Below are 16,392 nucleotides of genomic sequence, written 5' to 3'. Positions count from 1 at the left end.
GATCCATGGAAAGTATCTGCTAATAGCTCTTGGAACTGTTTGTACAATGATCGTTCAATTATGATTTAAAACTGAAAATAAATAAGGCTGCATGCGTCCTTTCAGCTCAAATGCCGTATAATATCTTGCAGATACACTGCAAGTTTGGCTTCTGTTCGATCTCATTCAAGTAGACGTTCTTGTAACTTTTAGAGATTTCTGCCAAGTGCTTGTCGTATGTCTTGCCTGTATCCAAACGGAACGTGCTCGTCTCCTTACGAAGCAAGTTGGACTATCTCCTTCCGGTGCGAATCGAATAGCTTCGGCTCTCTACAAGAGACTCGGGGCTAATCATATTGATGCCTCACAAACTGAGCTAAACAGTTGGAGAATGCGAAAAACATAACATCGTAAGTAACTGAACATCATATGCAGTTGAAGAAATAAATATGAGAACATTTTTAAAGAGTTAATACAAAAATTATGGAAAAGAAATACCGTTATGTTGAAGATTTAACAGAAGATTAAGAGAGATCGGGGTAAAAGTTGCACTGTATATACAGTGATAACACTGATTAAGTCGATGATTTCTCTGTCTAAAGCAAATTTGATAAACAGTGACTTTATTTTACTATCCTTGCTTAACCTCAGCCTAGTACTCTACATTCTCATATTTCACCCTACCTCTTAATATTTCACTGCCTACTCTAGTCTGCTATTTATGTCTGGACAAAATAAACAATGACTTGAAAAAATAGCCAATTCTTTTTTACGTTTGCTAAAAATAGTCAATAACAATTTTCAATATTCATGTTAGTCTGATATGTTGGTTATTTAAGAGAACTGGCCAAATTGGGTTTTCTTTTTTTCCTCTATTCAATCACGTGATATTATTTGTGTGAGCATTAACTGATTTGCAGTTTGCAGTTTAGATCAAAGGCGTGGACAAGGCATCATTGACGATACAAATCCGTAATCTATTTCAAACGGTGAAGGTAGCAGCTTCCGCATTAATTAACAACAATATAAATAATTTGTTCTCAACAGTTTCCTGGATACTATCATATATTCTTATCAGTATTTGTTTCTAAATCGGTATTTATGGTAGGGACTAGTGCAGCTTAAACGAGTCTTTAGATTTCCATAAATCGCATTTCCGTCCAAAGATACATTCCATTTCATAACTATGTCATTCAGAAACAAAACTATACCGTCACTATCATAAGTCTGAGTTCACAATTACTGAATCTACATTGTTGAATGTTACCATATTTTGATCGGTGTAGTCGAAATTGGGCTAAAAAAATTACGTAATGAGGATTATAATCTGCTGTATTAATTATTCGTTTTTAAAATTTATTGTGGTGGCCTCAGCTAGGATGCATAAAACCAAAATTTTATTTTTATCACGCAAGGTGAAAGACAGAGAGATAGAGACAGAGAATGGGTGTCGAGAGGGAGAGATAGAGAGTACATTTACATGGAAAGACTCAAGAAAGATACAAAGATTGTGCTAAATAAGGTGGAAATGCAGAAAGTAATAAGTACCAGACTAAGAGATAGTCTGAACAGAAGGAATGACATTTAAGACAGACTAGAGCAAGCAAAAATACAATTAAGTATTCCCACGAAGGGAATATCAATAATAATTATTATTATGATATTATTATTAAAGAAGAAGAGGCAGATTAGTATATTATTAATAAAATGTATGTTACATGATTTATAAATTCATTGCGTCGAATCCAGCAAGTGTAATGTAGTGATTCTGAACCATTTTAATGAGCCATATCTTAGGGTCTATAATTGACTTTCAATTGCTGTTGAGTCACACAGCAATGGGCTTCTTGTCATTACTGGTGATCCTAAATCCGGACCTGCCTTTATCTGTCAGTATTCTCTTGGTCGGTGCTTGTTTAAGTTTTTAGATCACCACATGTTAGTATATATTTATAGGCATGAAAAACGCAAGCTTGTTTTTTTTTCCTTCTCAATATGTCTTGGGTCCATCATTACTTCCCACCCCCTGGAGCATGGAGGTTGGTCCCTGTGTAATAAAACAGAAACTGCTGATACCTTTATACCAAATGTAAATATACACCTACTTTGCATAACAAGGGGAACTAACTTATTCTATCAACATTTATACCTAAGTCTGTTCTTTCACCCTGGGTTTCAGCATATATGTAATTAAATGGCAACATTTGAAATCCCAAGCTATAACCGAATATACACTTTCTTGGCCTGAAAATGCAAAGTCATTTATGAAGTCAGTGGTCATTCTTTGCTTTCTCCCTACATCATGGGGAGTGGACCCTGGATTCATAATTTAAAATCTATTTAGAACTCCGCTCTATTACTTTATAGAGCTGGCATACACATGGAATTAACTTTTTAAGCCCGCGTTGGTTTCTTGTCCTGTTTCCAATCCCTCTCTGAGACCAGTTATATAATAAAATAACAGATAAATTCGTGGGCGTGGTAAAAAGGGTGGTCCGTAGTGTTCTTGAGAACTATTATTATCGACACATATCGTAATGTAATGAAGTATATTCTAATACCATCAATTCTTCAAGGCAAAGCCTTAAACAAGGTTCCCTCACCTGCCACCTACAAAGATCGTGTATGCAGGAATAACGGAACTTTTACATTAATTTGACTACAAATAAAACAAAGTTAAAGAAACACTAAAGTTTATGTATTCGTTTGTCTAACTGTGTACATATAGAACGTTATGAAGAGATACATGAAATTTCAGACTGACCATGTGTAGGGAAGTGTTAACATTTATCATTGTAAATTCACCGTCTTCTTTAAAACCATGTGTAAAGACATATGGGTTAACGTGAGTCTCTTTTGGAAAGTTCATTTAAAATACATTGTCAGATTTCATAACCTAGCTAGACATTTGTTTCATAATACTCGCCAAATGTTAATCATGTACCAAAGGAATCCCTATAGAACTGTCGAACATAATAATAAGAGTGAAATTGAAAAGTATGGAATACGTTTATGATCATTTTCTTTTTCAACGCACACCACCTTTGAAGTATGATATTATATTTACGCCTTATTCATCCTTAGTGCTTCGTTTTAAGACTGTCTTAAATAGGTAATCACTCTCATATTGTTTTTTCAGTCATTATACTGCGTACATATCGGTATCAACTTTTGTGTTGATATTTTACATGGCCAAACATGGGTCGATCATAAGACATCTACTTTATGCGGAAAGTTAAGATGCTAGTAGACAACTGAATTCCTTAATTAGAATACCTGTTTTACTATCTGCAGTATCAAGCCAGAATCAAATTTACATTAATTTTAGGGGATTTATTTGTTCGTAATGCAGTGAAGAGTTTTGATTAATGTGTGACAGTGTGGCATGTCGCCCCTCACCGCTCCAAAACTAAACCGGAAAAAAGTGTCTAAACAGTTTTGGTTGACATATTCATCTTTCAGTTATAAATCTTCGTCTCGTATATAGTGCATGTGAACGAAAAGTAAAAGTAAAATTTTACTAAACAAAGCGAACGATGTGTGCAGTTCAATGCAACCCCTATTCAGAGCTCATTTACTTGAATCACCATCACGATGTTGATATGAACAACCGTTAGAAGTGCTGATTAGCGATACAGTACACAAAAAATCAGCATAGCTTCAATATGTGTCACTTAGATGATGGCGTGAGATGAGGGGCATTATCCATTGACCACAGTTTAAGCTAATACAATCTTCCTCGCATCGAACCTGAGATCACCGACAGAGGGGTCAAGCTACCTTCACTTGCAGTTGAAATTCAGCTTGTTATAAAGATGCATGTATGCATCTAACGCAGAGTAGACCAAAGGCTAAACACATTTATGTACCTTTACTGTTTTAAAATTCATAGTATTAGTATAAAATTTAAGAAAAGCTAAACTAAAAGTTTAAAGTACTGAAGTAAGATGGTCCTTTGCTTATTGTAAAAACAAATCGGCACATTGTTTTATCAATACAAGAAACGACAGCTTTTGCCAGCTGTCTTTGCACAATTCCGAAGACGCTAAAGGATATGATGGTGTTTCCCTGCCGTGAAATTGATGTAACAATACATTCTTCAACACGGATGCAGGAGGTTGCGGGTTCTAACCCCTGCCGAATCATACCAAAGACTTATAAAAATGATACTAATAGCTGTCTTGCTTGGCGCTCAGCAATAACAGGTTAGTGTTAGGACTGGTCGGCCTGGTGTCAGGGTAAAGAGACTGATGCTGTATGTCTGCGGCATAATGTTTCAGTGCTAGACATCACTATAAAATGCCACATGGTTGGCCTTAACACAAACCAGTTTGCGAAATTAAAGAGTGCAATAAGAAACGATTGCGGTATCACACTGAAAACTTTCCCAATCAAAATTAACTGCATTATCCTTTGTGGCTCATCCGAAATACATCACGATCAGCTTAATATGATAAAACCAAAGAACGCGTCGGTGATATTAAAGTTATGCATGTCAGAGTTGACGCAAATTCAAATATTATTTGCATCCCTCACCATCATTTAAGTGTTGTCAGCGGCTGAAACTGCGACTCCCGCGTTAGCAAATGCGACTGCGTTTGGGATCGTCGGGACTGTATACGGAGTGGCTGTGAAAAAGTATGTTGGTCGATAAGACGCGTCTAGTAGACGCATAATACAAGAATACATCCATACAGACATATAAACGATACAAACATACATATATGCGATAGATGGATATATACATACACACATACATGGATACACACATACGTACATACATTTATGCACGCACGCACGCACACACTTTCATACATACTTAACGTGCTTGTATGAATGTATAAATCCATCCATCCATCCATACATAGATACATAGGTACACACACACACACACACACACACATATATATATATATATATATATATATATATATATATATATATATATATATATATATATATATATATATATATATATATATATATGAATGCATATATACATACATACATATATGTAAACCTATCCATAAAAGTGAACGATGAACGGAAGTGTAATTTTCATGACATTCCGGTCCCATGATTAGTCTAACTGGAAACAGATTCATAAATCTCGCTTTGTCGTAGTAAACATACAATAACTAATTTGTTTCATGGCCCTGCCCACAGGTAACCGGTCAATAACCCCTAGGCCAGTAACGCCAGGGCCAATTACCCGTAGACAATAATTCCCCAGGAAAGTATCCCCTATGGTAAATACCCCCTCCCAGATAATAAACCCCCATGCATATTAACCCAAGGCCCGGTATACCCTCCCCCCCCCCCCGTTAATAACACCTCAGAAGTCTGCAGCATTTCTCGCACGTTTCCACCTGCTGAATTCTTCTGCTTAACATACGCAAAACCTTTGTAAATAATTTTATCGTGACCTTTGGCTGATTTTATTATTTCCATTCTTAACCTATTCTACTCTACACTTGAACACAAATGATTTCTTTTTATTTGGAGGTTTATTGGCTTTAGTGATGTCAGTAATCAGGCGTTCCTTTGTTGTTTTGTCGTATTTGTATAATTTATATTGGGATTATTTTATATACTGCAGTGGTTATCTCAGAATCAATCTTTGCTTTGATGCTTTCATGCATTTATAATACAGTATAAATGGGGTATTTATGGTTTCACTAGTATCTCAGAATCACTCATTTCACACATTTATAATACAGTATAAATGGGGGTATTAATGGTTTCACTAGTATCTCAGAATTACTCATTTCACACATTTATAATACAGTATAAATGGGGTATTTTTGGTTTCACTAGTATCTCAGAATCACTCATTTCACGCATTTATAATATAGTATAAATGGGGGTATTTATGGTTTCAGTAGTATCTCAGAATCACTCATTTCACGCATTTATAATACAGTATAAATGGGGGTATTTATGGTTTCACTAGTATCTCAAAATCACTCATTTCACGCATTTATAATACAGTATAAATGGGGGTATTTATGGTTTCAGTAGTATCTCAGAATCACTCATTTCACGCATTTATAATACAGTATAAATGGGGGTATTTATGGTTTCAGTAGTATCTCAGAATCACTCATTTCACGCATTTATAATACAGTATAAATGGGGGTATTTATGGTTTCAGTAGTATCTCAGAATCACTCATTTCACGCATTTATAATACAGTATAAATGGGGGTATTTATGGTTTCACTAGTATCTCAGAATCACTCATTTCACACATTTCTAATACAGTATAAATGGGGTATTTATGGCTTCACTAGTATCTCAGAATCACTCATTTCACGCATTTATAATACAGTATAAATGGGGGTATTTATGGTTTCAGTAGTATCTCAGAATCACTCATTTCACGCATTTATAATACAGTATAAATGGGGGTATTTATGGTTTCACTAGTATCTCAAAATCACTCATTTCACGCATTTATAATACAGTATAAATGGGGGTATTTATGGTTTCAGTAGTATCTCAGAATTACTCATTTCACGCATTTATAATACAGTATAAATGGGGGTATTTATGGTTTCAGTAGTATCTCAGAATCACTCATTTCACGCATTTATAATACAGTATAAATGGGGGTATTTATGGTTTCAGTAGTATCTCAGAATCACTCATTTCACGCATTTATAATACAGTATAAATGGGGGTATTTATGGTTTCACTAGTATCTCAGAATCACTCATTTCACACATTTCTAATACAGTATAAATGGGGTATTTATGGCTTCACTAGTATCTCAGAATCACTCATTTCACGCATTTATAATACAGTATATATGGGGGTATTTATGGTTTCAGTAGTATCTCAGAATCACTCATTTCACGCATTTATAATACAGTATAAATGGGGGTATTTTTGGTTTCACTAGTATCTCAGAATCACTCATTTCACGCATTTGTAATATAGTATAAATTGTGTTGTTTTTATTTTCTTGTTTCAGTAGTGATCCCAGAATCAGCCATTCCTTTGATGCTTAAATGCATTTGTAATATAGTATAAATTCCAATAAATTGGGAAAACTGATAAATATACAGAAAATTAGCCTAAATAGGTAATATACAGCACGAAATAAATGGAAATTAATATAAATTAAGATCCTAAAAAATAAAAGCATGCGAGTATTTTGGTTTCAACCTTTTTTGTTTGGTTAACCGTTTTTCCATATAAACTTTAAAGGCAATTAATCATAATAGTAATGTGTTCAGAATTTAAAAAAAATATTTTTATTATTTTTATTCCATAACATTTTTTTGTCGTTTTAATTTTGGAGATCTTTGGGTCAGGGCAGCTGATCCTGATTATTATTCACGGGGGTGGGTAGCAGATATGTCCTCGGAAGTATAACATGGGGGGAGGTACTTGGCTGGTGTGTGGGGGGCGGAGTTATTGGCCAGAAAGTTATTATCATAGAACACCGTCCTTAAAATGATTAAAACTTACATCTGCTCAAGTCTGTCATTAAATGATGCATCACTGGATCTCGATAGTCGAAGGTTCAAATGAACACAGTTAGATTTTACTGCAACAGAGTGACAAAACTGAAAACGTGACTCTGTTGGACTTTAGATTAAGGGTAAAAATCATTCAAAATTTACTGAAAAGTGTGAAACAACACACATACGGCGAACTGAGCGAGAGACAAATGATCGAATATGTTCATCCTAACATTTTCAAGTAATTAAATGTTTTTAAATTGGCATAGTTTTACGACAGTTCTGATTTTGAAACCTTCATTTACTATTAGTTGGTCAAGGATTAAATGGGTACTGTTTTCCTAGAATAAGAGTACAAAACGTTTCTTAGTATTTGTGTTAGTACTGACTGGACGATAACTAAGAATAACTTATTACGTTTATGTATTGTAGGTTTGCATTGTTAGTGACTCCTCATTGTGTGTGTAATCTCCTCATTGGTAATTTTTCTCCTCATGGTTAGTTATCTCCTCTTGATATTGAATATTGGAGATCTCGGTGAACAAAATACAGTTAATATATCTTTCAGAAAAAAATCGTTCCTTGGGTGTATATGTTATTTGTATCGTTTCCTGCAATTATCCGTCCACTAATATAGCCGAGGTTTGAATGCAATCTAAGTCATTACCATCGAGGAGTGGGGTGGTGGTGGTGGTGGGTCTTCATACATAATATTTATTATTTGCGATACTTTTACCATGCCTGTAATGAGTGAAATCGGACTAATGCGTCAAATTTTCAAATACAACCAAAGAGTCAGATGTAGAAAAAGAGCGATAACAGTTTTTACTTCACCTAGACTGCTTTAGCGTATGAGATAAAACATTAAATTTAACTATGGCCACCATTATTAAAATTAGAAGTAAATCGACGTTTACATAACTAATCAGAATTTTACAAAATTTGGCTCAAGCTATCGTGTCCATTAAAGCTTTTCAGTTATTAGAGCAATGCTTTTGCGATCTAAACAGGGCCGTATAGAGAGATCACGGGCCCTGGGGTAAGAAACACCCGGGTCACTCCTAATTCTTGTTCAATATAAATTTCTTTTATAAAATTACAAAGTGTCGTTCGGCGGGGGCCCCCTTAAGGGCCCAGGGCTCCGGGGATGTTTTACCAGTTGCTCCACCTTTTGTGGGCCATGGATCTAAGTGACCACTAAACAGTGATATGGACATCCTAGGCCATGTAAAATCAAATTTCACCACTCTGTGTGTGTGTGTGTGTGAGAGAGAGAGAGAGAGAGAGAGAACAGACCTTTTGCTGAAACGTCATTTGCTTAAAATAAAAGCTTCTTACGAAATTATTTTTAAAAAAGGTCACTAACGCTAAACGAAAGCATCTAACTTGCCGATAGTTTCTCTAATTGGGTTAGTTTTTTTTTAAACGTTATCTTTTATATTTTGTGTTTTTCTAAATTTGTATTGGTGTTGTCGTTTACCCACCGGACGTTCCATTGAGGTTGCACCCTCTCTGACTTGATAACCAAAATCAACCAAGGCCTGGTGAACATTCAATAAATAAAATTGATAAAGCGTGTCATATTCAGGATGTTGCGTGTAAAAGAAATAATTTACGGAAAAGATATATTGCAGATGTGAAATTATTGCATGCATTAAATTCCATAAAAGATTTATCTTTTAAAGAAAAATTAGCCAGATTGGCAATTAAATAAATTATTATTCAGAGCCTGTAAATAATCAACCAATTATTGAAATAATGTAATCTATTTATTATAGCCCAAGAAGATTTTGGACGGGTAGAGCAGCAATTAGTACACTCGCTGATGCAGCAAATACTATACGTTCTGCTGCTGAAAAATGGTTAGCAATATGGTAAATTATCTACCACCACCTAAAAAAGTTCAGCATGCACAATTTGATATCAGCATTCCTAATGAAATTCATCAGGCTGATATTTTACTTTTGCCACACGATACTATCAAAATTGGTAGACGTCAATTAACATACAAATACGCGTTGGCTGTCGTTGACATCGCAAGTAGGTATAAAGAAGCAGAACCATTCTCAACTGAAACAGCTGTTGAAGTTCTATCTGCGAATTTATCAAAATACCCTTGCGATGGCCACAACTAATACAGGTTGATCATGGCAAAGACTTTCTTGGTGTAGTATCAGCTCTAATGAAAAATCATAATGTCGAAATCAGACGAGGACATACCGCAATTCGTCGTGATCAGGCAATTGTTGAACGATTTAATCGGACACTTGATGAGCGGTTATTTGGATATTAATATGCAAAGGAAATAATTCAGAAAGATATAAGATCTCGTGAATGGGTTGCAAGACTACCAACTATGATAGCTGCATTAAATAATGAAGCCAGTCGTGTAACTGCCATGAAACCTATTAATGAAATTACCAAAAAAACATATACCAATACAACGACATGCATTTTCAAAACAACCAGTATTAGGTAATGTTACTATAAGGTATTTATATGAACCTGGCGAACTTGGAGGCGGTAAAAAAGAGCGACAGATTCTATTTGGAGTATTACGACACATACACTATCTAGCGTGGTAAGATCCACGGGTAGACCTGCAATATGCAGACTAGATTCAACTGCTCCTCAACGCGGATTCGTAAGCGAGCAATTACAAGTAATTCCTGAAGACACACAATTACCACCGCATTCACTTTTGTAAACTAGCACCTCTTGCAAACTTAAATGACTCGATACAAGCGAATCTGGTCAGGTCAAAATCTGGTAAGGGTCCGTTTATCGATACTCTGGTCATTTCGTGTGTGAGATGACCAAATCGCTCAAAATACTTAGAGCACTCTCCCATACCAAGAAAAGTTCCAGGATAATATGCAACTATATCAACCGAAATAACATCTTTATTATCGTATTTACTATTCCACAATCCACCGTGTCCGTATTCGATACAACTCGATATTATATCATTGAGAAAATCATATCGTGTTGGGTTCCACGAATTTTTTTCTCTAGCAAAATGAGGAACAACGGACGGAACAGTAAAACAATTACACAATTCTGTGCGATAAATAACGCCATTAGGTCGTACAAACTGATCATAGTTTCTTCCATCATCAGAACTTTGGATGAACCATACTGATACAGGATCTTTTTTATTTTATTTTGTTGTTAATAATATCAAATATATCATCGTTATAAAATTTAACAGTTCGATTTTGTGGAAATATTGTTACTGCATTAGTCCGCGCATGCGCATTATGATCAATAATTGCAATCGAAACTTCTTTTGATTTTTATTTTGATTCATACAAAATCTCTCCCGTTATCGTTTTAAAAATTATTGGAATTCTTAGTTTCTTTCCTAGCTCAGCGACTCTTTGACAGACGCTCTGGTATCCTTAACTATTTCTCCCAATTTGTTTATTTTTTTACGTATATTAACCGTCACACTGTTTCTACAAGTCGAAATGGTAAAATGTTCCGTTACTAGTTCGGCTACACAATTTAGTCATGAAAATTTCATTGTTTTTAAATTATAAACGCTAGGTTTAACATTTATCGGATATAATGCGCATATAACCGCGGTTACAGGATACGCTCGTTCATAATATGGTTTGTCAATACCAGTCTACATTCCTGGTTTGGAATCTTTACTCAATATGGCAATTTGTTCACTATGAAGGACAGGATTATGCTTGTCACGGATAATCCAATTATTATTGTCTGTTTCTGTTAATACAAAATATTTTACTTTTAAAAATATATTTTCGATTGTCGAGATAACTAATGATCGTTGCCGCTCGTTTGTCGTCCATCGTAGCATCGACACCTTTGCTAAATTATTTCTTGGCGTCATGAATGACATTAAGAATAAAGGCAAGTAGCTAATGATTAATCTTAGGTTGTACGAATCCCTGTATCAAAGCCAGCGTAAACGAATTCTGCGGATACCATTCACAAAGTGTTCGTAATGGAAGTCTAAGACCAAATCCGTGTTTGAAGTGTGGTGTTGGCATTAGAGGAGAAACGCGGTTGCGCGTGTAGTGTGGTGGTTAAAACACAGAGAGCTGAAGAGATATTATGATTAAAAAAGTAACGACAGTGACAAAGTTATAAAAAGTGCAGAAGACTATGAAATAAGATTTTCAATGTAGTGATTGAGATAAATAATCATTTAAACAAATAATATTATATATAAATGGAACAAAATAAATTTGTAAGACATCGTATCATCAAAAATAACGAAGCATCTCGTGATGGTGTCATCAGGAACTGTCGGCTGAAACAAACCCAGTCTCGGTACTACTAATAATACTGATTATCTAAGATTCCGTGCAGGAGGGGGGGGGGAGAAACATTTTTAATGTCACCGATTTATATTCAAGTTTTATTACGGAGTAATCAAAGACGGACTTGTGATCGATCATATTAATGTCCAAAAACTTAATAATGATTTGCGTTATTTGCGAGTTATCACGTAGAGTCAGAATTCTGCATGTGGATGTACTGGTAAATATAAATCAATTACAAAGACGGCGATTAAGTCCGTAAATTCAGAGATTGGCGAAGAAATAATATTCCCGTTGATGTATGCAGCTGCCAAATATTTCGATCTTCACTCAAATTCAGTACAATCTGTCGCAGAAAATATAATCAAATCTGCTTTTTCAAAAAAATATAAACAAATGATCATTTTACATTATTGTTTAGATATATGTCAAGCTAATATGTCTCTGGTAGAGTATTAAATAGTTATCTCGATTCTATTATCATTTATTTATTTAATTTTCATTCAGTAATGAATTAATTATGATAGAGGAATTATTTTATCATCCTTGACATGTCAAAGGAGATTTCTATTTTGTAAAGGAGAAAACTCTTGTATCTTTGGCAGATTAATTTAGCAGTTACCCCCTCCCCCTTTTTAATGCCAATGACCTGAAAGAAGCACGATAAAACTCTGTAGCTTTCTTTCTCCGTTGAGATCAATTTTTTCCTCATCGGTATTTTCAAAGAAATACAAACAAAGGTTTCTTAGTTCAGGGTATAACTCTATCATAAGACATAGTAATTTAATGTTTTTATGACTTCATCAATGATATACGTCAAGAGGAATAATTCTCTTAGATAAACGTAAAGTCTGTAATCAGGCAAATATAGTTCATGTTATTGACCAATAATATTCTTTTATTTGATTTGTTAAATAAACATTATCTTTATTTTTTGAATTTATCAGGTTTCTTCTAGATTTTGTCAGCTATACTAATTAATAAAAAAGAAAAACACAAACAGCAAAAAAGCCACGCCCATTGCGTAAGCTGCTTTTCGATATCTAAGTATTAGTTAACTCCGAACGAGCTACTTCAACAAACCGTAACGAACACAACTCCGTCAAAAACAACAATGATAACGGTAAGTTCAACTATCCAGAATTTAGTGGTAACTTTCCAACTGCAATTCCATAGAAAGATATAGCGCTTGCACAATTACGATTATATTACAGTTGGCCGAATATTAGATCAAAATCATTTGGTGGATTTCAGGCGAATAATTCGCTTACATTTGCTAATAAAAAAACCCCAGATGTAACAACCGACTGGTTAGTTATTTCTGTTCCCACAGGAAGTTATCAGATTGAACAAATAAATGATCAATTTCAGCGCAGAATAAAATCTATAACCGATAAAGATTCCAAATGAGCTATAACAATTCACTAACCAACTTTATCAGCTGCAATTGAAATATATTCTCCAGATTACGTGTAAATATTTATCAGTCATCAGTTAGACTGAAATTCCCCCTGAGTATCATGGACCACAATAACCAAAGTTAAATGAATTTCTAACAAATGAGAAGAAAAAATATATAACAACTCCTGAATATCGAGATGGATATCCGTGGCGTCAATATACAGATCATCGTATTAAAATTTCTGATGATAGAATATTTCCTAAAACACCTTTTTCAATAATAGATCTTGATTAAAAAAACTTCCGATCATATTGTTTATGAAAGAGGTTTCAGATCACTGGCTAATAAAATTAAAAATGAGCATATAATATTCTGGAGTATCCTAATAAAGATCTAAGAAAGAAAATTACTGAAACGATACAACATTTAAGTCAAATTGTATCAGATCTTGAATTTGCTATCGAGTTAGTATTGAGATAATAGATGCTAGTAACCACGATATAGGAAATTAAAAAATAACAAGTATCGGGCAGTTATATATTAATCTCTATCAAATAGGTGAAGCGAGTTTCTTAAAACTGGTACTACCCGGATTTGAAACCGATGATCTAAAAAGAAGACTTAACGATATTATCCACGAAAACTTTCCCAAAATACTCGAGTCATGAAGAAAAATAGCCCCACCAATATTTTTCCGCATTTACTTGCAAAGTTTTGATTGTAATTTTTTCAACTGACCGGAAGTCAGAGTGACATTACCGTGACTATATTGAATTTTTAAAATATGATAAGTGATTGAATTACATGTTTTCTACTGGAGTGTCAATAACTCTCATTCGTCCACCAACACCTTCGAGTAACATTGATTTATCTGAAAGAATAACTGCAACTGCTCTGTAACCATATACGGGTACTTCGTTTACGCGAGCTCGGAAGTGTATATCAACGACAGTTTGTCGTGCTAAATCAAGATGCTCCTGCGAAAAATAATAGATTGGATATAATGTTGTAAAATAAAATTGTGATATTTGTAGACCAGTATCTATATTTTTATCACGTCCTATAAATATCATCAAACGATGATTTGCACGTGCTTCATGATTTGTTGTATAATCTAACAATATATCCTCAGCTGGCTCTTGTTATCCATTTATTCTTCAAGAAACATTGGTAACCAAAAGTTGGTCAAATATCATATGACTAAGTTGTTGCGAGTTTTATTGATTATTCTTTTGCAAAGCAATAAAAATGTGACGCGGTGAAGAAACGCCCTGTTGTGATGCTACATGCCATGTAAATAGATCTCGAACGGTGCTTTGAACGCTATCTGTGGTCATTGTTAACCATGACAACAGTGATTTACCACCTGAATCCATAAAAGAAAGTTATTTTTGTTCTACAGCGACTGTTGGAATCATTACTGGCATCCACAGTGAAATTTGTTATTATATTTACTTTACCATCATCAGCAGCACCAGCGCCCGCCAGATTGCGTCGTTGTCATAGCCTTTTCTTACAAGCATAACTGTATGTTTAGCCCCGAACGTAATCTTTCTAACATTTCTACAAAATCCAAAAATATGCGACAGTGGAATTGCGCATACAAATCTTCTACGTACTCCTAACAACATTGATGTACGTCTTGCAAATCCTAAATTGAAATTTGCATTAATACTTCCTCCAATATCAAAATTGCAGCTGTTCTAGCTGCATGTTCAAAATCATTTGGTTGTGGATCAACTGCAGTATTTTGTGGTGTAAGTATTTTAGTATATTGAACAGGATTAGCATTGTCGGTAACATATTCAGCAAACATCATTTATGGACCAGCTGATTTTGTATACTCATTAGAATAACTTGCTAAACCTATTATCGTTGTAGCAACGTCGACGTCTTTCTGAATTGATTCAATATTTCTTCCATCAATCATATATGTAGCAATATCAAACAAAGCCATAATTCCATTGTTAACAAAACCAACACGTAGATTTTCACCATATGGCGTATATGCTGCAACATCTGTTACAAGTTCCCCTTCTACTTTAATAAATGCTTCAGCGGGTAAGAAATATCTACTTGTATCCTGAACTTGTAATTCGATTCTTCCACGCTGATTTGGTTGTCTTGCTTCATAATAAAACTGATAATCACGTATCGATTCATCTTTGAGAATCGGTGCGTCCATGTCGAATGCTGGATCAGATATACGTTTAAACATTTTATTATATTTATCATCGTCTAAAACTAAGACCACTTGCTGCTATTAAATTTGCAGTTATATTTATTTTTGCTTCACCCGCCAACTCTGATAGTTTTTGATTTGCGGCTTGATTTATTATTTTGCTGACATTTTCAGGCATATCTTCAATGCTAGGTAATTTTCGTGGTGGTTGTGGTTTTCGTCTAATTAACCGTGCTAGTCTATCCTTGATTGTCAATAACACTCTACCGTCAAGATTACCAACAGTGCCCATGCTTTTATCACGAACAGCTTCCAATAGCCGTCATTCCTAGTTGTTTTGCAATTGGTATTGCTTTTGGGACTATCCCTTTTAGATAGACCTTTAACAAAATCACCGAGTCCATCTCCTTAAGTTGCTTTATAGGTTGGTAATCGCAAATTTACTACTCTAACCATGACTGGTCCAAGTTGAGCATGATGTATAATCATTTTATTTATTATTTATCCAATCACTGTGATAATCAGCAATTTCATCAATGAGAGAACGATACACATTGATATCCATAATACCGCCTGCAAATAATCTTCGACAAATATAAGATATTTCATTAATTATTTTTCCGCCGAATTATTTTCAGCACGTTTTTTCTCCAATCAGAATGTCTAATCTATCTACGTCAGAAAGAATATTGTTAGGACAAGTAACAAGACCAATGCCTTGGGCAGAAATACGACTTCCAAATGATTCTCCTGGGTCAAAAAATTCTTCTTCCTCCTTTTCTGTGATCCACGGCTCGTTTAAATTGCTTAAACGTTTTGTCATTATCATTAATATAATCAAGACCCCTTGTGATAAACATCTTTAATCGATTTATCCTCACTTTTCCAAGATCCATCACATCTAGGACTTGCATATCGTTCCTGTTGTGATATCCAAATGCAGCAATATCTCCATGTTTTCCTGATTTTGTAATTTCTTTAATAGTCTTAGAGGTAATTTTTTTTCGCAATATTTGAAGATTGAACTTGTTTAGGAGACTGGTTTTTGTTGAGGAGATGTTGGTTTAGT

This window comes from Sinohyriopsis cumingii, chromosome 6 (assembly GCF_028554795.1).
Source record: "Sinohyriopsis cumingii isolate HCF-2022 chromosome 6, ASM2855479v2, whole genome shotgun sequence".
Lineage (NCBI taxonomy): Eukaryota > Metazoa > Mollusca > Bivalvia > Unionida > Unionidae > Sinohyriopsis > Sinohyriopsis cumingii.
Note: the sequence above shows the minus strand (reverse complement) of the source record.